Source organism: Podarcis erhardii, assembly GCF_964252035.2.
Source record: "Podarcis erhardii genome assembly, chromosome: 6".
NCBI classification, from domain to species: Eukaryota; Metazoa; Chordata; class Lepidosauria; order Squamata; family Lacertidae; genus Podarcis; species Podarcis erhardii.
The window spans coordinates 20,086,063-20,111,758 of NC_138510.1; the positions used below are offsets into that span (position 1 = coordinate 20,086,063).

At 46.0% G+C, this 25,696-nt stretch overlaps 1 protein-coding gene across 1 annotated transcript in view; it reads left to right on the forward strand.

The window, feature by feature from the left end:
- Positions 1 to 10,465: 10,465 nt before the first annotated feature.
- The window catches only part of LOC309344965 (opsin-5-like), a 68,290-nt gene continuing 53,059 nt past the window's right edge, over positions 10,466 to 25,696 (forward strand). The window contains exon 1 of the mRNA XM_081867922.1: positions 10,466 to 10,828. The gene's annotated coding sequence lies outside the window, so the exon portion shown is untranslated. The remainder of the gene's footprint in view (positions 10,829 to 25,696) is intronic.

Below are 25,696 nucleotides of genomic sequence, written 5' to 3' on the forward strand. Positions count from 1 at the left end.
TTGCCACCTTGAGGAATCCATTTATGCACAACTCTTGTAGGTTGATGTGGAATATAGGAACATAGGAAGCTGCCTTATACTGAGTCAGACCATATATCTATCTAACCCAGAATTGCATACACTGATTGTGGCACCAGCTCTTCGGTATTTCAGGCAGGGTTCTCTCCCAGCCCTACCTGGAGAAGCTGAGGATTGACCCCGAGACCTTTTGCAGTCAAAGCAGATGCTCTCCCACTGAGCCAAGGCCCTTCCCTGTTCTTGTGCACCTAGTTGCAAACCCCCCTCTGCACCCTTCAAGCACAACCAACGTATGGTAGAATCTAGGAAGCAAAGCCCATTCCCCACCGTGAAGAGAGGGATGGCAGATGTGCATCAACTGGCCTTCTCTATAACTTGGGAATTATCCTAATTATCCTAATTCTGTAACCAATAAAGTTGTGGCCTTTTTTCAGCCCATTAACCTACATTCTGGGACGCGGGTGGGCTGTGGGTTAAACCACAGAGGATAGGGCTTGCCGATCAGAAGGTCAGTGGTTCGAATCCCCGCGACGGGGTGAGCTCCCGTTGCTCAGTCCCTGCTCCTGCCAACCTAGCAGTTTGAAAGCACACAGTACAAGTAGATAAATAGGTACCGCTCCAGCGGGAAGATTAACGGCGTTCACCAGAAGCGGCTTAGTCATGCTGGCCACATGACCCAGAAGCTGTACGCCGGCTCCCTCGGCCAATAAAGCGAGATGAGTGCCACAACCCCAGAGTCGGTCACAAATGGACCTAATGGTCAGGGGTTCCTTTACCTTTACCTAACCTAGATTCTGGTGTCAATTGTCTTTATTCTACAATGGGGGAGGGTTCAGGACCCTGCCACGCAAATAGCCACACCTGACCACAAACTGACTTGCCCACTGCACTGCCCCAGTTTGTATTAAAGGTTAGGGAGAAGCCAGCTATTTCATCAGAGGAGGATACCAGTGGGTGCAAACAAAATTAAAATCGATGCACCTTTTCTCTAAGGGGTGGGAAAGGTGAAGCCATTCAGAATTCCCATCTTCCTTTTGATCCTCTGAAAGAAAAATGCTTAAGGAGAGGTATCGACTGCCCTCTCAGCTGATCTTCCTCAGTGTTGCAAAGGTCTACACTCACAAAGACACCAGAGACACTGGAATCGTGTGCACCTTTAGCTCCTGGAAGTCAGAACTACAGAATAAATTTTCTTTCATGGTGTCTCTAGTGTGCTAGCTGGTAATTGCCTAAAGGGGCTCCACTTTCTCATTCCTTATTGCTTGGCTCATCATTTTTCCAAAATAAATTCTTCTTATACAAAAAAATGTATATTGGTCTTCTTCCCTCCCCCCCCCAAAGGAGTTCATCAAAGCACCAGACAAAATATAAAACCAAACAAAAAGTTAAAAATAACAATAACAAAGTGTCTTGCAGCAACCTTAAAGACTGACCCATTTATTATGGCATCGACTTCCATAGACTTCTTCATTTGCATGAACTGAAACCTTTGTTGTCAGGTAGATAAAGGAGAAAAGGTGGGAGCTGAGTGGCAAGGACATGCAAAAGATTACAGTCAGTGATGACTGGAGCTCAAATGTATGTTAAATGGCCTCACTTTTACAGTATCAGATTGGTGAAAGCATTGTACGCTGCCCTGGGTTACATGAGAGGAGCAAGGTGGGATATTTGTGTAAATACATAAATATATCAATAGTCTGGTGGAGAGATTTCGTTGTCTAGAGCACTGTGGGAGGTCATTCTGGGGACTGTAGGGAGAGAATTTGCCTTCTCTTCCAGTGGCAACACCTGCTGAGCAGGACTCCTCACAGGAGATGCTCTTGCTGGTGGGAATGAAATCTGGATCCAACCTATAATTTCTTGCTGAATGAAGAATTCTAACACAGGTTGCAGTTTCTACCCTCAGAACCAGTCCTGGTACCTGAAGCCTCTTCTGTAGCAGGTGCTGGCGGGGGGGGGGGGATATCTGGTGATGAAGAAGGTGGAGTGGATTTGGACTCGCACAGTGACTAGGTCCCTCCTTGGGATCTGATTCACCACCCACTGCATCATTTTCAGACTTACCATCCCAATCTACTGGATCCCGCCATGGGACTGTCAAGCTCCAACTCTTTAAGCTTCTCCCACCCATTGTCCTAATCCAACCAGCCCCTCCAGGGCATCTCCACAGAACCAACAATGAAATTCAGTAGGTTCTTCTGATACGTGAACCTGCTGTCCAGGAGAAGAATTGCATTTTCCCTGATATAAAATATTACCGACTGAGCCCTTGGAAATTGCAATATCCCTGCGACAAAAGCTTAATCTGGAGGGAAGGTATGCTGACTGTGCACAGTAAATGGGAAACTCACAAAACTGGGCTGCTCAGAAATGCCCTGAGTTTTGCCCACATTAAACATCCACAAGTATCTCTATTACATGGCAGGAAAAGAACACATGCCATGATTAATGGTTCACTTCTAAAATACATTGGAAGAACAAGTTCAATTAGAAGAAAACAATTTCTTCTGTCTGGTACCAAATTAAACACACACTCATCAAAGGGATCAAATTGTAAAATTTCAATGCTGCAGTAATCTCTGCCTCTTGCAACCCCTTTTGCATTTAAAGAATAATAATTCAAACAGCTTGGAGGGTGCAATGCTATATTAGAGTTTTTTATTGGGTGATGGGCTGTAAGATTGGGCAGAAGTGCTGCTATGCCAACGGAATGCCAGGTACTTTGCCACCATGAAAAATACAGCGGCTTGCTGCTGCTACTCTAGCTTCCAGGCTGGGGGATCACTGTTGCTTCCTGGGAAGGGCAAGGCAGCAGGAAGCTTGATGCAGTGCTAATGTATCAGCAGGTTGACAAGCCCCATCTGCCCCTCACTTCCCTCTACAGTTTGGGTTTCCCAAACTGGGGTCTCCAGCTGTTTTGGGACTGCAATTCCCACCATCCCAGACCACTGGTCCTGCTAGCTAGGGATGGTATGAGTTGTAGTCCAAAAACAGCTAGAGACTCAAGTTTGGAAAACTTTGCTCTACAGCATGTGCAGAAACTGCCTTCTTGGCCGTGGGACCCACTATTGGTCATGACCTGCTTAATCTGCCGGGGCCTGTCTTCACATGCAGGGGAAGTCTCATGGAGGGCTTGAGACCCATTGTAGAGGCTGTTCCTGGGGTGTGGCCTCTGTCTCATGCTGACAGCTTCTAGGAGCCACAGGTGAGAGCTGAGTGAAAGGAGGGCAGGGGAACCAAAGGTAGACAAACTACCCCTCCCCTAAAATCCCATACAATCCATGTCCTTATGTAAGGGGAAAGTAATGGAGTCTATTCAGACCAAACTCATTCTCAGGTGTGTGGAAAGCACAGTATGTAGTCTAAAGGGTTAATATAATGTTTGCATTGAGAGGGTATGGAGCTATGTGTGTTCCTATCTGGAAGAGGAACTATCTGGAACCTGCTTGGTGAGTCTTCTGTTTTAGATTTTTCTGCTTGACAGCAGCTGGCAGTTTACATTACTGGAGGTGTGGTGCGAAACTGCAACTTAATCTGCCCCATTGCCCCATTGTCTATTGTCTTTGTAACATTTCCAACAGGCTGCAATTGTTTTCTGTGAAAGGGGTATTATTCATCCCATGACTTATAGCCAAAACGCAATGCTTAATCCTTGTGTTTTCTTAGGAACTCAAAGAAGCCCTTAAAAGCCTGTAAGACAACTGAGGCCCTACCTCTCTGCCATTTACAGACAGCAACAAACAAGATGACCTGAATCTGCTTCTGAAAGCTGGTAGACACAAACCCTTAACCGAGCATTAGACCTGGGAGTAATGGCAGAACTTTCTCCCCCACAGGCAATGCCAACAGTGAATACATGGAAGCTTACTTCTGAGCACACATGTATAAGATTGCACAGCATGTCTTCCCTTGGTTTACTTTAGCAGATGCCATACATATCCACACCTATTTAAACTGCAAGTAGCTTTTTCAAAAAAGTCAACATGTGTGTGTGTGTGTGTGTGTGTAAGCCAGTCTTCTTACATTTCGCTGGCAGCCAAATAAAACATTTTCATGTGTAGGGAATGAACAATAGATGCATAAGTGACTGTCGTGACTAGAGACTTGCCAAGCCAGGCAGAGCCAACGACTGGTTTGATTTAATAAACACAAACAGGGCCAGATTTCAGTGGAGACTTGCAATGGCTTTCTGCATTGTCTGAGAACAGCCCATCACTAACGCTCCTCACATAGCCTGTCTCCCTGCAGGAGAGGGACCAGCGAAAAAGAGGTAACTGCATTCCCATCATGAATGTTTTATTATTCCTTCTTTTCCTATCTGACATTCATTTTACAGAAACAGAGTGCAAGGACCTGCAGCCTGCAACAGAGGAAGCCGTTTCCATCAGGGATGGGGAACCTGTTGATCTCCAGATATTCTGGGACTCCAAATCCCATCAGGCGCAAGGTCAGCATGGTCAAGCATCAGGGATGGTTGGAGTTGCAGTTCATCAACATCTGAGGGGGTTGCATGGAAAGCCCTTAACAAATGTGGCTATTTAGTTGCGGTGGCATTTCCCTTTACATGAGTGCGAATAATACCTGAAATATGTGCATTAGCCATAGCTCCTGGCCTCCATAGCAAAAAGGGTCTGTCTGTCCGTCCGTCCGTCCGTCTGTCTAGACCAGGAGAGCTTAACCACAGTAGTTCAGGCAATGGAGATCTCAAGACCAGATTACTGCAATGCATTCTATGGGGGCTTCCCCTGCACTTGACCCAGAAAGCTAGTACTGCAATTCTACAGACATCTGCACTGGTGGCCCACTTGTTACAGAGCCAAGTTCAAGGTGTTGCTATTGGAAATCCCTTAACAGCTTGGGCCCAGTTTACTTGCCCCACTCAAACACTTTGGTCTGTGGAACTGGCGCTGTTACAGGTGCTGCATAATACTCGTTCTGCACTTGGGGTGGGGGAAACAGGCCTGTTGCTGTGACAGCACCTACACTTTGGAACTCCCTGCTGATTGACACCAGGCAAGTGACTACGCTGTACTCTTTTCATTGCCTGCTTAAAACATTTTTGTTTAGGCAGGGCTATCCAGAATTATAGACAGTGATGTATTTTCAGCTCTTTTTAGTCTACTGTTAATGTTAATTATTTCCATAATGTTTTTACTACATATTTTTTGGTCTTTATTGGTAATTATAGAAATATGATAAATAATATTAATATTATTGTGTTTGTTTGTTACTAACTATATTATGTATTGTTGTGTTTTTATATTGCAAAATGTCTTGTGATCCTCAGATGAAAGGCAACATATAAATTTAATTAGCAACAACAACAACAACAACAACAACAACAACAACAACAACAACAAGTGAGGATTACCAATTAAGATCCACCCTCTATTGTGTGGGCAGGTAATCCCCCCCCTTACCTGGCCTGGTTTCCCTGGCAACTCTTCCCCCAGGTGGGATTGGACAACTCACTGGGGTAGGCGGGGACCTCCAGGTATCCCACCTGAGGGAAGGCAAAGCCTATGCTGATGGGGCCACTCCAGATCCAGGGCTGCACACGTCCACGCAAAAGGCGCCCCCCGTTTTAAGTGGGGAGCGGTCATTAGCAACAAGAACAACAACAAGAACAACAAGAACAACAACAACAACAACAACAACAACAACAACAACAACAACATAATAATAATTTTGATATTTCTTGTAAACTGCTTAAAGGCTTTAAGGTGTGTGTTTGTGTGTATGCTGCCACAAGCTTAATACCTTGTTTGATTACTGGTCTTTATTTTATTTCCTTACATAGAATGTGTACAAGTGTTTTAATCTGTGCTTAGTTTATTGCTGATTTAAATTATTACAGTACTTAAATGTTTTAAATTGCTGTTCTAACAGTTTTTACTGATAGTTTTATTATTTTTCTCTTTTTGCAAACTAAAGTCAAGTGGCATATACATTTTATGAAGAAAGTAAATAAATAAAAAATTTGTTTGCATTTTGATATCCTACAGGTCAGACTAGATATGATGTTGTTGTTGATGATGATGATAACTTTATTAATTACACCCTGCCCATCTGGCTGGGTTTCCCCAGCCACTCTGGGCGGCTCCCAACAGAGGACTAAAAACAGAATAAAACTTCAAACATTAAAAACTTCCCTAAACAGGGCAGCCTTCAGATGTCTTCTAAAAGTCAGATAGTTGTTTATTTCCTTGACATCTGATGGTAGGGCATTCCACAGGGCGGGTGCCACTCTCGAGAAGACCCTCTGCCTGGTTTCCTTTAACCTCACTTCTCCCACAAGAAGGCCCTTGGCACTGGACCTCAGTGTCCGGGCTGAAATATGGATGATTCGTTTGTTTGATAAGAAATAGGTGGATTGGGACCACAGTTGGGGAGGGAGAGGAAAATAGACTCTCTGCTCCAGCTGCATTCCCATTTCAGGTGCTTCCCCCACCCCCATGCCAACATATGGCTGCTACTAACAATAAAAAAGAAAGAAAATGAAAGAAAATCCAGCACAATTGCAAGTGGTGCAATTATTGTCATACCTAGCCTGGCCCCCAAAGTCCCACAAGTTGATTCAGAGATGCATAGCATGGGTGATTATGGAATCCCTGGTCACGACATCCCTGCAAAGAGTACCACTTGCACAGCAGGACTTAACCTTCGTTTCTTTCCTGCAACCCCTCCTGGAGCAGATTTGGGGGGGTGCCAATCAACCTGGCAGAACTGCAAGCGCCTTTCCACTCATGCAAGATATCCCTGGATCCAAGCCGTTATTCCTATTTTGTGGAGAGTGCTCAGACCAGCAGCATCTTTCATACACCTGTTTATTCGTGGCAAAGAAGTATGGGATAGCCACATTTATTAATGAATCAGTTGATCAATTTATACTCCACCTTTCCGGGGGGTGGGGGGAGTCTTAAGATAGTTCACAACATCCCTATTCAACAGGGGCTGGGAACATCCCAAGGGCCACAGTCTTTTCTGGGGAACCTCCTGGGGGCCGCACACCAGAGGCAAAAGTGGGCCGTGCATTACATGTGAATTTTACCTTTGTGCAGTAGACAGGTTTCTGCACACACTAAGACACCCCTCTCTAGCCTCTATCCAGGAAAGCAAGAAGCACTTTCTAGCCAGGCAAAAGCACTGGTGGCCTGGAAGTCCTGGAGAGAGTCCTGGGGGCCAGATAAGAGAGGCCTAGGGAGCCATGTTTGCTCCACATGCCCAAGGCTCCCTGTTGCTATTAAGCAGTAAAGCATTTTTACAAATCGGCACACTAAAATTTAAGCAGCATAAAACAGAGAAACCCAACAATCCATAAAGTCATAAGCTGTGACAGTGGCAGAGGAAATCCCAACGACGACTGCAACTAGCACCTCATCACAGTAGCATGAAACCATCTCAGCTGACTGTTTTCTCAGCGCGTCAGGTTCAGAGGGAAAATGGAGCAGTGCTACTGAAGTTAGTGCTGGAGTACAATTAGGAGCAGCATAAAAATCACCGAGAAAGCTTATACAAAAGTAATGGTAGGGGGACCATCTACTGGTGTGGAATATTGAGTTCATGTAGAACTGCCTGTTAAACTTCTTCCTTTTAAATGAGGACTCTTAAGGCAGTGCGATGTAGTGGTTAGAGTGTCAGGCTAGGACATGGAAGACCAGGTTTCAACCCCCCAGTCAGCTGCGAAGCTCACTGACCTTGGAGCAGTCACTGCCTCTCAGCCTAACCTACTGCACAGGATTGTTGTGGGGATTAAATGAAGAGGGGGAGAACCAGGTATACTATCTTGAGTTCCTTGGAGGAAAAGATGGGATATAAATGCAAATAATAATAATAATGCTCTAATGCAGAGGTTCCAAACTGGCCCTAATTGGGTGATAAGAACATTCTACATGGTGCAGAAGTACGAGACATGTGACTCTCCCCAACCCCAAGTCAGAAAGTGAAATAGAGAATTGTGGAAGCTTTATTATATCTTAAACGAGCAATCTTGGTGCTGCTTGAAAAGCTTGCTTTGTAAAAAAAACCCTCCCCACCGCTATTCCTAAGCCCAGATCTGTGGGAGCTCATAGCTGTGGTTATTCATTGGTAAGGAAATGGTACTCTGTGTATGCTTCATGGCATAAAGTAGACTAGGCTCTACAGAAACATCTCTGGGGGGATCTGGCAACAAATCTCAGTAGTAAAACTGGAAAAAAAATGATTGCTTATCTTTTAGCCTTAATGTTCCTTATAACTGGTTGCCTCTGACCAATAAACACATTGTTAATATGTTGCCTGAATTATGCAACTGTACTGGCCACCTAATTAATTTTCTGTTAGCATCCCTGATGTTTAGTAATTCAGAGGTAGACTTGTACAGTTGAGGCTGGTCCATTTGAGCTATGGGGGGATTGCCCCACCAACCTCAGCCTGCTCTTAGCCACCTCCCCCCACCTCCCTGCCACTTACTTAATACTTCTTCTTAGTCTCTGTGTCACCCCTTTTAGAACTTAGCAGGAAAGACAGGAGGGGAACCCAAGTTAGTTGGCTGTGCCTGTCACCCACTGTGCCTCTCCCTGCCTTCCACTCTTCATGTCCCAAAGGACACCAGCCATCACCGGATGGATTTAAAAGGTGCCCCTGTTCAGGGTGTCCAAAATCCAGGAGGCTGCAAATGTTGATGGACTCTCAAGTCTCTTCACATGCAGTCAGCATCACCAATGATCAGGGATGATGGGAGCTGTCATCTAGGAATATCTGGAGGACCACTGACTCTGCTATCCTTACCCAAAAATCATTTTTAATACAAGTACTCACAAAAAGTGCTTCCAATATTGCCAGGGGAGATTGACAATGCCTCACATCTAAAAATAAATAATGAAATTGTGTTCTTTCTCCATAACTATGAGTTGCTTGCATTACAATGGATAAAGTTATTCACCTATAACATTCAATGAATGTCAGTTGATTAGTTAATTGATCAAAACCTTGTTCTGCTGTGTGGGATCCCTAAGTCATACCTTGATAGCACCACTGTATGTGCCTTCAATGTTCATCTCGGTGGTTTAAAAAATATTTGCTTTTAACCCTTCTCCTCCTCAAAATCTGCACTACAGGGAATTGGCCAGCCTTGCAAAGCTGTTGCAACCCCCCCCCCCTACATAATTTGTGTGAAGTATTTCCTGCTTTTAGGAGAATCACTGCACCCACTAAACACTGTCTGCCTGTGCCCCATCGTGATCTTGTCAACCCAGTTGCATGCCATCTGCCCACATGCTCACAGACTCCTTTCAAACAGGAGATTTGAAGGGAAATAGACCTTTGCTAAACTGTTGCTCTGGGTTAAATTTTATTTGTTGATTACATGGTCATCCCACCCTTTCCTTCTAGGAACTCAGAAGTGTGTGTTATCTTCTCCCTCCCTATTTTATCCTCACATCAACCCTGTGGGGTAGGTTAAGCTGAAAGATAGTGACTGGCCTATGATCACCCAGTGACTGAGTGGGGATTTGAACCCTGGTCTCCACAGCCTCAGTTTGTCACTTTAACCACTATGCCATCTAGGCTTAGAAGACAATTTTGACTATTGTGCCTTCACTTGCAGGAGTCTGGGACCCATCAAAAACCTTCCCTGAAGCTCTGCGCTTGGTACACAGTCGACGCTGCATCATAGACAGTAGCCAGCAGCACAAGTACAGTGCAGGTTAATTTATGGAAAAAAACCTAACCTCTGCTAAAAAGTCACACAATTACGATGGATTAATTGTGTGACTCTTTAGCCAATTAATGATTCAATCCGCATCCATCTTCATTCGAGTAACTCAAAGTTCCGACAGCCACAGAGTTTTGGCCTCTTGCAGCAAAGAGAACGACAGAGTGCCTTGGCACCTTTTAAGACCAACCCATTTATTGTGGCAGAAACTCCCATGGACTCAAAGCCACTTCTTCAGTTACATAAAGGAGGCAATCATAAGGTGGGGGCAAATGGCAAGGAGCTGCAAAAATGACAGTCAGAAATCTTAGCTGTACATATGTTGGCTTGGCACAGCTTTATAACCTTTCACAGATTGGTGGTATTTGTTGAGATGATTGTAGGAACACACAGTAGCCGGGCAGGGAACTACTGACGGAGCAAGAAACAGTGTCGATAGCCCAGATCTCCTGGTATTAGGAAGCCAATCAACACATGAGGAGTGCAATTTTTCAAGAAGAATCCTTTCTCTCATTAAACCCACAAGTGATGGCATTGAAGTTCTCGGTGCCTTGTAATGGAGATGTTTCCCAAGCGCTGCACGTCCCAGCTGTCCCCCTCTCTTCTCCCCATCCCATCCCACCCCGCCTGCCCCCACCCCCGTGGCGGGCCGGCCCTCCTTCTCCCCCTCTCTCCCCCACCCTCTGCGCCTTGTCCCTCCCCCTCGTGGTCCCGGCACTCACCCGCGGCTCTCCGTGGGTGGCAGGCAGAGGAAGGGCTGCGTGCGACTCCGCTCCTACATCAGACACACAGTCCGGCGCCGCAGTGGTGGCGGCAGCAGCAGCAGCCAGCCAGCCAGCCAGCCAGCTAACCTTGCCCTGCTAGCCAGCAAGGTGCGAGCGCGCTGTCGAGGAGCGCTGTCCGCCCCCTGTTGGTGCTGAACAGCCCCTGAGCGCTCCTCTCCGCGCTCTCCTTGCCCAGCCGCGGGGTAAGGGAGGGCGGCGGCAGGAGGGCGCTGCCATGGGCGCCGCGGCAGCTCTCCAAAGTTTGCCGGTGCACAGGACGGAGCCCAGCTGAAGGAGGAAGCGCCCGGGAGTCCCCCTGCCCACACGCTGCACGCCTCTCCGCGCGGAGAAGGTAAGGGGAAACGGGGCTCGCCCGGTCCTGCCTGAGCTTGGGAGGGTGCGGAAAGGGAAGTCGAGGCAAAGTCGTGCGGACGCCCACGGGCTCCTGATACGCGCGGGTAGAGGGGTGCCTTGACCTCCAGTCCACACGAAAGCGCCAGGGGGTGGCGGGGAGAGAGACTCGGCAGCGCTGTCCTATTGCAAATCACTTGCCCCGAGTTACTTCCTGGGTTATTCGCTCTGATGGAGTCATTGTGTGTGTGGGGGGGGGGGGTCGTCGTCTTCTTTGCAACCCGCTTCAATGCATGTTGAGGGTGGAAAAGCGGGATTTCCGATCCGCAGGGATGGCCCGCCATACAGAGGCAGGCTGAGTAGTAGCTTCTCGTCCGGATTAATAAATGCTGGGTATGAAGGGGCAAGGTTCTGTGTGCTATTACCTCGGGTAATGTTCCACCACACCGTTTGGATATTACATGGGGGGGGGGGAGAGAGACTGTGTACTGGGATAGGGGGCAAGTGGGATAGAAACACCCTGGCAAAGCAGAGATTGTGTGTTTGTAACTACCCCCGATACTTTTTTCTTTTTAAATCCACCACTACCTCCAGAGTAGGTATGGTAACTAGTCCTCAAGACTAAGGGCTATATCCACAGCTATGGAAGAGCCATAGCTCAGTGGCAGTGCACCTGCCATGCATGCAGAAGGTTCCAGGTTCTGTCCCTGGCATCTCTAGGTAGGGCTGCAAATGTCCCCTGCCTGAAACTCTGGAGAGCAACTGCCAGTCAGAGTAGTGCAATACTGAGCTAGATGAATGAATGACTCAGTTTAATCAGGGATTGTGTGTTTGTGTGTGTGGGAACTTCACAACAACTGAGGATGGCTCAGTTGGTAAAGCATGAGACACATAATGTCAGGGTTGCGAGGTTGAGCCCCACATTGGGGAAAATATTCCTACATTTCAGGGGGCTGGACTCGATGACCCTCCTGGTCTCTTCCAACTCTGTGATTCTGTGAAGATTATTACATTACAATTGTGTTTGTGTGTGAGAGAGAAAGAGAGAAAGAGAGAGAAGAAAGAGGGAGACAATTTGCAGAGCAGGTGCTGTTAGAGATTCCTCTGCCCCCCCAGTTAGAAGATTTGTGTGAGTTGGGGATCTTTCCAGACACATCACAGAATCAGGTGGGATAATACTCTGGACGGTAGTGGCTGTGCGCTATGCGGCACCACCAACCAAGGGATATGATATCAAAAGCCAGTGTGGTGTAATGGTTAGAGTGCTGGGACTATGGCTCAGGAACCCCAGGTTCAAATCCCTGCACAGCCATGAATGAACCTCACTGGGTGACTTTGGGCCAATCAGTAACTCTCAGCCTAACCCCCCTCACAAGGAGTAGAGGGAAAAGCCACGTGTGCTCTTTGGAGAAAGCACAGGCTGGAAATGTAATACAATAAATAGATACATAAAAATAAGTACTACCCTCCACCCAAGGACTATGCATTTCACCTCACTATTTTAAAAGCAGAAGCTGAAAGCTAAACTGTGCTGGAGGAGTATGCATATAAGTTTTCTGTCCTGTGAAGGAACATGTCTCGGACTGTAGACATGTTCACATGTTGCACTGAACACAGGTACAAGCTGCAGGTACACGGGTTTGTTTGAAAGTGCACACTTGTTGATTTGTACTGCTCAGGTGCACAGAGGAACAAAGGAAGCGGCCAGCTTCTGTGCCTGATGTTGGTCTTTCAAGCTCAGGGTTGTCTGCAACACTGGCAGCAGCTCCCCAGGGTCTCAGTCTCTCCCAGCCCTGCCTGGAAATGCCCCAGGGATTTACCAGGAACCTTCTGCATTCAAAGCAGGAGCTCCCTGGCAGAGCTATGGCCCTCCTCCCCCCCCCCAAAACACCCAGATTGCAGATTCATTGAATGTTATAGGTGAATAACTCTACAAGTGTGCAGCTAAACTCTTTGTGTGCACAGGTACACTCCTGTAACGTGCAAACACTCGATCTGAAATTCTCGTATGCATTTGTGAGCTGGAGGAGAGGGAATACCAAACAGTAGGTGTTGTGTGATTCCTGCTCAGAGATCATGGCTGTGTGTACAGGCTTTCTTCCAAAGCCTGCAAGATATTTCTTTAGAAAAGGATTTGCATGATACAGTATTCCTTCCAAAATAAGCAGGCAAGGAGAAGAAGTAGTGTGTGTTTGTGTGTGCGTGTCCGTGTAAGAGCTCCTCCCTTTCTCAAATATATGCCCATACACAAACACACCAGAGCAAATAATGTTGTCCTTAGTGCCAAGCGTAAAGGTTAGATTTTCTCCAACGGGAGGTGTGTATACATTTCTTTGTACCATCTCAGCTCCCCAGATCAGAAGCTATGCATCAACATGAGCTGTATGTGTGCGAACCCAGCCAGAATTGGGAGCTTAGTATGACCCTCAGTCCAACAACAGAGTATGTTCTAACAGCCTTTTACAAAGGTAGAAAGACATCTCCAAGGCCAGAGTGTGTGGTGAGAGAGATCTTTTCTCTTCGGAAGCATTTATATAGCATTCCTCCCAATCTTTCCTATAAGAAGTTCAAGGTGGCGCACCTGATTCTCTCACCTCTGTTTTATGCCCACAACAACCTTGTGAGGTAGGTTAAGCTGAGAAATACTGACTGGTCCAGGAACACCCAATGAGCTTCATGGCTGCATCGGGAATTGAACCCGAGTCTCTGTTGTCCTAGTCCAATACTCTAACCCAGGAGTGGCTAACCTGTGGTCCTCCGGATGTTGTTGGACTCAAACCCTTATCAACCCCAGCCAGGGATAATCAGGGGTGCTGAGAGTTGCAGAACAGCAACATCTGTGTGGCCACAGGTTACATCCCTGCTCTCTCCATCGCACCAAACTGGACCTCAGGAATACACTTCCTGTGTATGCATGGGAGAGACAGACAACAGCTCTTGTGACTGGTCACAACCACACCATACATTCAAAGCACATCTCTCCCCACCCCAAGCATCCTGGGATCTGTTGTTTGCCAAGAGTGCTGGAGATGCTAGCTCAAAAAACTACATTTCCCAGGATTCTTTGGTAGGGGTGTACTTTAACTGTACAGTTTGGTTGTGACCGGTATGTCTCTGAAACCCATATAAGAGTCTGTGACCCACAAGTCTTCTCCTAAACCCTTCTGCCTAGGAATCGAGAGGGAAACACATCAAGAGGGTTGTGTTTCTGTACAAGAACAACCTCCCCCCTGCCACAGGAGCTGTGTGGGAGAAGGGGTTGGGGGGGAATGCATAAGACTAGGAAATCTTAGCCCAAAGGCAAGAAATGGAGATGGAAAAAGGGTCTCCCCTGGGAAGGTACATAGGAAGCTGTTCTGGTATACTAAGCCAGGCTGTTAGTCCATCAAGCACAATATTGTCTACAGTGACAGACAGGGAGCCTCCAGAGTTTCCTGGGCTTACCTGGCGATGCTGAGGACTGACCTTCTGCATGCAAAGGATGTTTTCCACTTTTGAGTTGCAAATCCTCCCTGCTGTGACTGTGTATCAGAAAGACCCTTCATAACATTGCTATTATGTTCAATACACCCCCTCAGAGAAGGAGCTATAAGTGGGAGAAATCTCAGAGCAAAGACTGAGTGGGTGGCATGTGTGTGCGATTTCGGGGTACACAGATATGCCTTTGTGTGCACACGTACGTTCCTCAGACAGACACTTCCTTTTTTCTTTTTTCTTTGCACGAGCAAAGGCTGCGTGTCAGAGAAACTCTTGCCCTCCACCCCACTCTGTTCTTTATTTCCTCATGCGACAGAGACACAGAAGAGGCATACTCAGGGCCAGTTCTGACGCAATGATTTGAAGGAATATATATTGAAAACGTCGTGGCAGGATGGAAAATCTACATATGGTTCTGCAGGGATATGTCAGGAAAATCTTCAGGTTTTGCACTGTGGGCTTAAGAGTTTGCTACTATACCCCAATGCATAATCAGTGTTCAAAGGGGAAATATGTTGTATTCTGAGAGAGAGAATGAGAATGAACAAGTTACTCCAGTGGGAGTTACAATAGGAATAGTGATCGTGGAATCATAGAACTGGAAAAGATCCTTGAGATCATTCAATCCGCACCCTTATCCAATGCAGGTCTTACTCTAGGACATCTGACTGCATGGGGGGGGGGAGGTAATGATCAGTGATAAGTTTTGAGGGAGACATAAATCAAGTGCTTCTTTCAAAACAGGCCCATTCCTTGTTCATTATCTGCTACATCCAAGTCAGACCTAGACCCAAAGTTCAGAATCATTGGACCTTTCTGTCAGTTTGTTTGTGCTGCTGTTAGGACCCCTCAGATTTGGGCTGTGCCTGTGTTTTCTAGGGATGGAAACTGATAAAAGGATCGCTTATTCTTCTGTCTTTCAAATGATCAATCAATTCATGAACTGGTTTACATTTCATTCAGTTTGCATATCCTTAAATCAGGGCTAGGGGCCCTGTTGTTGGACTCCGAGTTCCCATCAGCCTCAGCCAGCATGCCTAATGGTCAGCGATGATGGGAAGTTAAATTCCCCATCCCTGCCCTGAACCTTCAGTATAGCTCAATATAGTTCAAATTGTCTGAGATACCTGCAATTTTAATGAGAAGAAGTTACCACTCTTTGCTAGAAGGGAAACTTCTAAATATTACCTTTTTCATTCCCTTTTCATTTTGCCATTACCAACAGTCGTCCCCACCCCACCCCCAGAACTTGTGAATCTTTTATCCGAGTAGCATTTTGCCTCACTGAATGAAATTTGTTCCCCCCAATTAATCTGGTGAATGTAGCATAGGGCAGTGGTTATAGAGTGCTGGGTTTTGACTGAGGAGAGCTGGGTTCAAATTCTTGGCCAGCTATGAAGCTCACTGTGTGACCTTGGACTGGTCAGATAGCCTCAGCTTCACCGGACTGCTGTGAGAGTAAAATGTAAGCCTCCCTAAGATGTTGGCAGGAGGAAAAATATATTAAAAATGTGATGCTGATTGGAATCAGCTGACGAAAGCTTCCAGACCTAGCATTTTCTTCCCACACTATTCTTCCTTCCTAGAACTCGGGTGACCTCTTTACAGCAAGATCTACCATACAGCTTATATTTTTGTGAGCGAAGCATTCTTCTTTTGTGGGTGGAATATGCACGTATAGCCATTACGTTTGTGTTCAGGTTGTTTAGTGCTGTGGGTCTATTGTAGACGGACTTTATTGATGGGAGAAAGCACTCTAGAGAATAGCTGTCATTAGCTGAGCAGGTGGATTCACTTGAGAAGAAGTGACTGACGTAGAAATTGCTTGTCGTTATGTCGACACATAGTGCAGATTCCCTCTTCTTATGAGCACATGAACCTGCCTCTTACTGAATCAGACCTCTGGTCCATTTGGGCTGGCAGTGACTTTCTATACAGGTCTCACGCAAGGGTCTTTCCTAGCCTTGCTAAAGAAGCTGGGAATTGGATGTAGGCTGTTTTGCATGCGAGAGCCATGCTCTCCCACTGAACTATGGCCTCTTTCCCCTGCCTAAGGGCATTCTATCACTCTCCATTAAATATAGAACTTCATATTTATCAGTGACACCCTTTTCCCCCACCCCCCTTTCAGAAATACTAGACATTCAAAGCAGCAGAAGATAAGATGAAAATCTGCCACGTTTCAAAGCTGAACGGCGTTCTTCAGATCTCACATCTTGCTGGTTCAAATCCAAACTTGGGGTAAAAAAATTGTGCAAATTTAAGTTCAGAGACAGCTTGGCTGAAAAGGCAGAATCTGGCAATTTCACAGAATGGCATCTCAAAGTCCATGGTGCTCTGTACTTTGTCTGTGTTGAATTCCAAGACACAGATTTGGAGAGTCAAATAGAAACCCAGAAGACATAGCCTCTCCAGCATAGGAGTTGCAGTTGCGGCTTCTTGAAAAACTTCAAGTTGTTGTTTTTTAAAAGACACATTTAAACTTTTTTTTAAAGTGGGTAAGATGTGTATCTGTATCTTTTCCTGCAACCGGCTTGAGCAATGGAGCTTAAATCAAATCCAGCAGCAGATTTGTACATCTACAGAGTCCATGGATAAGCAGTTTTATTTTTTGCTTAAAATGGGAACAGTTTCACGCTAGGGAAGAAAGGTCAAAATGAGTTTACCCTTGGAGGCTTAGGGCATTAAAGGTGTGTGTGTGTGTGTGTGTGTGTGTGTGCTTGCAAGCTTCCAAATGTACAGTATGCATTTTATATTTGCAAAAGGCACCCCTGATACTGAAGCATTGGCATGAGGAGCAGTACTGCATACTGTCTCTGTAATGAGCTGGCACACTGCACAGAAGGTCTTATTGCAGTGGTGGGCAAGAAAATGCCATTAAAAGCTTAGAACTGATGAGAGCAGTAGGAAGACGGCCCAGAGACTGATTTCCTCCTCAAATTGGTGAGCAGGCCCCATGGTGTAGCAGCTACCAGAGCATGGAGAGATAGCTTGTGCATGGCATTTGTATCCACCCTTCCTCCAAGGAGCTGAGGCCAGCACCTTTAATTCACCCCCCCCACACACACACAACCACCATTTTGTCCTCACAACAACCCTGTGAGGTAAGCTAGGCTGAGCAAGTGTGTAATTCTCCCAAGTCCATGACTGGAGATTTGAATGCGAGTCCAGTTCAATTTGCTCTAACACCCTGGCTATCTTTTGAAGCAAAGCAGTCCGGAGACGAATGAGAAAGGAACCCAGGGCGGCAAACACTTCTGTGATAAAACAAACACACACACCCCAAATTAAAAATGCAAAAATATATATATACTTAGAATTGCTTTAAGCATTCTTTAAAAAACAAGAAAGCATTTAGAACGAACTCAAGAGCAGGTATGGCCAAATCATGGGCTTCCTCCAAATGTCAGTGCTACTCAGAGTAGAACTGTTGAAACGAAAGGACCTAAGTGAGTCATGTCCATTAACTTCAGTGGGTCTACTCTAAGTAGGGCGAGCATTGGATACAGCCCTCTGTGTCTGGGCAGGCCTACCAAACAAGAAAATTATGTCTTTAAAAAAGCAACATATATTACTCAATTCATTTCAAAATGGAGGGCCGTAGTTATGCCAAGTTTGTCCCCCCCCCCCATTCTCCCCTTGCTCTGAGTGGCAAGTCATGCCCTTGTATGTGCATTATATGTTTATTTCAGAAGGTGGCTTTAGACAAACTCTTACCTTTTAACTCTTCCCCTCCCCCAAATTGCCATAAGGGGACTTGGCCAGGCTCGCAAAGCTATTGCAAAAAATTCCCTACATAGAATTGGAAGGGACCCTGAGGAATCACCTAGCCCACCCCCACCCCCTTGCAATGCAGAAATCTTAACACACAGCCTCCCATTCAATTTTAAACCGTACTAAGTCCTGCTTAACTTTGCAAATGTGCTAGTAATTTTATTGCTGCACCACTAGGGGGGACATAATTTGCATGAAGTACTTAGGAAAATAATTGCACTCATATTAAGTGTTGCCTGCCTGTGGCCTCATTGTGATCTTGTAAATCTATGTGCTAGAACTCGGCCCCCCAGATGTTTTGGGACTACAACTCCCATCATCCCTAGCTAAGAGGACCAGTGATCAGAGATGATGGGAGCTGTAGTCCCAAAACATCTGGAGGGCCGAGTTTGTCTATGCCTGTAGTTGCACATATTATCACAGACTCCTTTCAAAGAGGCGAATGAAGGGAAATGTCACCATAGCTCTGGGATGAATTTTATTTATGTCATACCTTTTCACCCCACCTTTTCCTCCAAGCAGCTCAGGACACTGTGCACGGTCCTTTTTCATTCCCATGATATCTTCACCACAACCCTGTAAGGTAGGTTAAGCTTACAGATAGTGTCTGGCCTAAGAGCTCACCTGAGTGGGGATTTGAACCCTGGTTTCCACAGCCCCCCATCTGATGCTCCAGACACCCTGGCTTGGAAGACAATTGTGACTATTGCGCAAGACTGTGGGATCCACCAAGAACCTCCCTCAGAAGCTCTGCGCTTGGTACACAGGCAATGCTGTATCACATCACAGCAGCAGCAGCAGCAGAACCGTGCCGTGCTATTTATGGAAGAAAATAAACCCATGGCATTTGGATCTATCTGCTTCAATGGCGTCAGGAGGCACATTGACCTAAGACCTCATGACCATATCCTCTGTTCCCATTACTTCATGCTAACATCAAGGTCAGGTTTCTCCAAAGGGCTGTGCCCCATTTTATTTCTCAGGGCAGATTTCCGCAGGAGTTGGGATGAGCTCTTTAAAACAACAACAAACAACAACAACAACAGCCCCCTCCCCACCCTCAAAAGCAACACCCTGTGGCATCTGCTATATTAAAATAAAATAATATATTAAAAAAACCCACCACAAAGCACACAGCAGAATTGGCACATTAAATACGCGAATGCTTTTTTATTTTATTTTAACCGTTTCTCCAGCAATATTACTGTAACTTCCTTAGATGTACCTGTGTCCGGTGCAAGGTGAATTTAAAGGACCTGGTTTATGGTCTCCCTTCAATGGCAAAAATTGACAAATCTCCTTGTTTCTGCACAACCACTTGCAGTAAGCGTACCTTACTGTTAATGATAGCAGCACATCTATCACTCTGATCCAGACATGCCTTTCATTATAATAGCTGAAGTGATAGATGAACGCCTTACAAATGGCTTCGGCATAACCATAAAAACGGACACATCTGACGTAATCTATCAGAAATAAAACTTCATCTCCTGGATTTCTTTTTTGGCCTGCCTGGTTTTACAGCTATACTACTCCCTCCCTGCCCCCAACCCCTTCAACACTTGTTGCTTTGAATCAAAGGTTTAAATGGCAACTTGGACGGAAGGGGGGGGGGAGAGAGATTTACCTAGAAGAAAATCCCAAGGTTTCACAATAATTTATGTGGATAAACCACAGAGCCTAGGGCTTGCCAATCAGAAGGTCGGCGGTTCGAATCCCCCCGACGGGGTGAGTTCCCATTGCTCAGTCCCTGCTCCTGCCAACCTAGCAGTTCGAAAGCATGTCAAAGTGCAAGTAGATAAATAGGTACCGCTCCGGCGGGAAGGTAAATGGCGTTTCCGTGCGCTGCTCTGGTTCGCCAGAAGTGGCTTAGTCATGCTGGCCACATGACCCGGAAGCTGTACGCCGGCTCCCTGGGCCAATAAAGCGAGATGAGCGCCGCAACCCCAGAGTCGGTCACGACTGGACCTAATGGTCAGGGGTCCCTTTACCTTTTTAAGAAACATCTCTTCATGCTCTAAGTGGATGGGCAGGCAGAGAGGTGGTCCAGCAGCAGATTTTGAAAGACATACTTGATGGCAGCAGAATACTTGAGAACAGATGGATCTGACCCATGGGGCACAAGGCTGTAAGATGTTGTCTTCTGTAAGCCCTGCTCAAATGACTGGGAGCTGAGCAAGAGTGAGACCACAGCGCCAGGAAGGCAACTTTTTAAATGGGCTGTTGTGCTCTTCCTTTAAGCCTCCGCTTGTTCTGCAGACATTGGAAGGTGACTTTTTTTCTCAGCACAGAGCAGTTTATCGCCACAGATCAAATGCCTTTTAACACTCGGTGCAAGGGACAGTTTTAAAAGCTCTTGCAGTTTCCCTTCTCCTCAATGTGCCTTTGCACAGGAATAATTGTCCCTCAGCCTGTGTGCGTCGTATGAATGAATGAATGAATGGTAAGGTGGCATTCTGGATTTTTCTGCCTCGAGAGTTCCCTGCTTTCCCCTTTCCTCCTTTGTTAAATAGAAAATGTTTTCTGAATTAGTGCGCAGACATACAACCTGCCTCCTGTTCTGTGCCGTGGTTTCAAGGAAGAATAAAACACAGCTCCCAATAACCAGAGAACTCGGAAATTACCAGTGTAGAACTAAATAAAGGTTAGGTCCAATTAGGGTAATGAGGCTGCAGGTTTAGTTTATTTATTGCACCGAGGTCTGCAGCAAATATGGCCGAGTCCTTAAAACACCTTTCCATTGTGAGCCTGCGGCACGGCATGAGCTGAAGACATATGATGCTGTAACCTGATGAAGCTAAGCAGATTGCTGTCTGGTCAATGCCTCCATGGAAGGCTGCCTGGGAACCTGAGTCAGAGGAGGAGAAGCAGGAAACAAACAGAAGAGAGCAATGAGCAATGTGATGGACCACAGTCTTCTCTTTTGTTGCCAAGAGTTATAAAACACACCTCTCCACATCTGTTGCACCTGAGGTCCTTCGCCTAAAGAGGGTTGCTCCTAGTGAAAGCAAAAGAAAAATGCAGCCCGTAGAAGAGAGCTGGGAAGAAGGCAAATCAGAATCTACTCATCTCTGGGTGATCTGAAGTTGGTCATCAAAGATTCCTGGCTCCCAAATAACCTCCTTCCCCATCTCAAATGATACCTCTGGTTTAGACCACAGTTTAGTCCATTGGGTAGAGTTTATTTTGTAGCTCCCATTGTTATTTTTGACTGAGAAGAGGGAGGTTGTGGGTTTCTGGAGTAGTATTTTGTATATCATGGAGACCTCCCCTCCCCTCTTCTCCCTCAAACCTATACTTTATGCAACATTAAAGTCTCACATCGAATATAAATGATATGTATAAAGGACTTTATGATCTGATAATAGACAATGTATGTACTTTTGTAAACCAAGAAAACCTTTGATAAAAACAAAGCAAGAAAGCAAGGGGAGGTGTTACCCAAGAGTGGGGTGTTTTGTGTAGAAAGGTCTGTGAGCTCTGCTTAGACCTAGTGCCAAAGCAAACTCCTGGGCTCTGAGTTCTTTACTTCTAAGTGGATGCCTTCTGTGGCTGGTTCCAGTTGGTGGATTTTGGGGTAATATAACTCTTGCCCCACCTCCGCTATAGAGGGCTTGCTCTGTTGAGAGAGCTTGCAGGAACATTCCAAGGGGATGGAATGTTCAGCCCAAGGGGAACCTTCCACTCTGGTCAACCTTCTGAGGGCCACATGCCAGGGATGGGAGGGGCCAGAGGGCAAAGTGGGTGGAGAAAGGAATGCAAATGTCTCCATTGCACAGTAGGGTCTGGTTTTTTGCGCGCACGTTTCTCTATCCTTCATCTAGGCGAGCAAGAGGCATTAATGTGAGGGTACATTAAAACCAGGCAAAAACAGTTGGAGTGCAAAACAGGGTCAACAAGGCCCAGAGGCCTAGGTTGGGCCTGGGAGGGTTCTGAGGGCCAGATACTGAGGAACGGAGGGCCATATTTGCACCCTGCTGTAGTTCCGCATCCTTGATCTAATGGATTTGTTGTGCTAAGTCTTTGTTGAGTTCTTGGAAACCTCAATTCCCTCTCCTTATAGTTCTCAATGGTTGTAGGAAGCTTGATTTCTCTGACTTGGTCTCTGGGTCACTGAGCATGAAATGAACAGGTGAAGCTGCAGTGGGGCTGGCAGGGCAGAGCTTTGGAGCAGATGTTTGGGGCACAACTCAGAGAGTGGGCTAGAAAGCCCCCCCCCATGCAGCTTGCTCTGCTGCCCACCCTTTGAAGTAATGCACATTACTAGAGGGGGACGAGAACCTTTGGCCCTCCAGATGTTGCTGATTGGCAACTCCCATCTGCCCCAGCAAGCATGGTCAGTGGGCAGGGATGATGGGAGTTGTAGTTCAGCCACATCCCCTGCATTGCAATGTAAAGACACTCTGATGTCCAGAGTCTAAGGTGACTTAACTGCACCACTGCAGAGCTGCCTTGCTCAGACGATTGGTTCATCTAACCCAGAACTGGCCACTCAACCAGCAGAAATTCCTTATGATCTCAGGTTGAGTTCTTTCTCTGTTCTGCTACCTGAGATGCAAAAGAGGCCAGGGCATCTTTAACAGGGATGTAGAACAGAGGCTTTCAGCAGGTGCGGGTTGCAGGGCAGGCTATAGCTGCCCTTGCACTATGCATTTTAAGCACATGGCTTCCCTCAGAGGATCCTGGGGGAAGAGCTGTAGATCATCTGCCTTGCATGCAGAAGTTCCCAGGTTCACTCCTAAGCATCTATAGCAGGGCTGCCGTATGTCCAGAATTTCTGATTTGTCAGTTGAAAATTGCAATTTCCCTGAAAACTAGGTAAAGTCAGTGCTGCCAGGACTGAGCTAGCTGAACCTATTGTCTGACTCAATTTGATTCTTATGGAAACTTTAGTTTGCTAAAGGTGCTGGGAACCGCAGCTCTGTGAGGGGGTAAACTATAGTTCCCAGGGTTCTTTTTCACAGGTGCCATGTGCTTTAAACCTATGGTCATATGAAGCCTACACCTGCTGAAATTAAAGGTGCAGGAGCCCTGACTTCTTTTTAATCCAGAGACTTCATTTAACTGGGGATACCATAGAGTAAATTTAGGACCTGATGAATGTGCAATATTGATCAACCCTCAGGCTGCTAAATATGTCCTCATTTGGGATAGCTCAGAGCTGCATTGCAGGGGCTGGACTAGATGGCCCCTGTGGTTCCTTCCAACTCTATTATTCTCTCCGATAGGGATTTGAGGGCTTGAACCAACTTGAGCAAACCTACCTGGCAATTTCATACTTCGGGATTGCACAGTTATTTTGGTTTGAGCCCTTGTGCTTCCAGCGTGCGGTATATCTAATGACCTAGTGACGGTCTAATAAGTTTAAACTTAGCATCAATTTAAATCAGCCAGACACAAGAGGAAGCAAGAGGTGAGCTCCCTTAGACATTCATCATATAGAGCACACGGAGACTGGATTTTCATTAGCTGTAAAATTAAACACTGCAAAGCAGCTTCTTCATCCTGACAATTACGGAAACATCAAAAGAGAATGATGCTCGCAAGTGCCTTTCTCCACGCACCGGTTAGGAGGCTCTAGCTAGTTAATATAAGGCAGCAACAAAGAGCTTGCATTCCAGAGCCTCCTTGAGCATGACCTCCATGTGGGAGGAGGAAGGAGGAGCAGAAGACCATTTTCGTTGTTCCTCCCTTTTTGTGTTCCTGCTAGCTAAAGTTCTGTGAAAGTGAAAGTTTATACAAATACAGAAGCCAGATGTGATCATCACAATGTGGGACTGGTGAACCTGTCCATTTCAGTTTGTCTCAGTTTCTCATTTTTTTCAATCAAGTTCGGTGGTCCATGATGCAACATCCTTGTGAAAATTCACCATCATTTAAGTGTGAATTTATTTTTAAAATTTTCACATTGTTTTCTAATACTGCAATTCATTTTTGTTATTTTGACTAATATGCATTTCATGCACACACAATTTTGCATGCATTATCTAATGTGAGAAAGATATTGCAAAATTCAAAACAGTGTAATTTTGAAGAATGAGTGTTTCTGTATTTTTCAGAAAGTGCAGATTAGATAGGTTTGCCTTTAAAATGCCAACTGGATCCAATTTCTCTCCCATCCTTAATACGAATAGAAGATAGATCCTGAATTCAAATAGGTAGCTGCACATAAGCATCTACAATCAAACCATCGTTCCTGGCCTGGGGGAAGTTGCTTTCAAAAACAAGCAAATGTTTGACTCTGGCTTGAGGCGAGCAAGTTCCTGCAGTGAGGAAGTCTGGCTTAAGTTAGATATAACTAGATTTTAAAGATCTGCCACTTGCCTCTGGGAAAAGTTTTGTGGTATTTCTCATTTTGAGGTCAGGCGATGCAAAAATGTCAGAGAGAGAGGGCTGAAAAATAGAGTTAAGTGTTTGCAGTAAAAACTTTTGTTTCAGGTCATAAAAGTGGTAGGTTTCAGATAATAAAAACCAGGCTGCATAACAGTTTTCCTTTACAACATTCACAAGCAAAGTTATCGTCATATTTAACTCAATGGACTAGCCAAATTTAACGACCCAATATTATAGATTATCCAGCTACAATAACAATTGTCCTGGAGCTTTTGTGGCTAGATGCAAATAAGGACTTTTAGTAGTCATGCATGAGATGGGATTCCAGCAGATGTAGCTCGCATGACAAGCTACACCTAGGAAAATAAGAAGCAGACTTACACCGAGTCAGACCATTGCTCCAACTAGCTAAGCGTTGTCTACACTGACTGGTGCTCACTCTTCAGGGTTTACAACAGGGAGTCTCTCTCTGGAACCTGGGAATGTCTGCATGCAGATGTTCCACCTGGGAATGTCTACCACTGAGCTGCAGCCCTTCCCCAAATCTGTGTTGTTTAGTTGTTTAGCCGTGTCCAACTCTTCGTGACCCCATGGACCAGAGCACACCAGGCACTCCTGTCTTCCACTGCCTCCCACAGTTTGGTCAGACTCATGTTAGTAGCTTCAAGAACACTGTCCAACCATCTGGTCCTCTGTCGTCCCCTTCTCCTTGCAGCATCAGGGTCTTTTCCAGGGAGTCTTCTCTTCTCATGAGGTGGCCAAAGTATTGGAGCCTCAGCTTCAGAATCTGTCTTTCCAGTGAACACTCAGGGCTGATTTCCTTAAGAATGGATAGGTTTAATCTTCTTGCAGTCCATGGGACTCTCAAGAGTCTCCTTCAGCACCCTAATTCAACAGCATCCATTCTTCGGCGATCAGCCTTCTTTATGGTCCAGCTCTCACTTCCATACATCACTGCTGGGAAAACCTCAAAGCTACCACCTGCTAAAAGGCCTCCTTCTATGCCACTATTATAGGTGAAGGCAGTCTGCTTTTTTCCCTTCTCCATCTGCCTACCTGAGATGGAGCCCACTTCCTGGAGTGAGAGATCTGCTCAGGGTAAAGTTACCCCCAACATGATGAGAGCAAGCTCCCAGACGGGGCTGTCACAATGATGTTCCCATTTGATCTTTCAGTCCTCGGATGCCAGCTGGACAGAAACCATATGAACAAGCAACCTGCCTTGCTCCTCACAGGGGTTTGACGTGCAGAAATCAGCAGGGCCAGCTTTTCGTGGTGTGGAGCT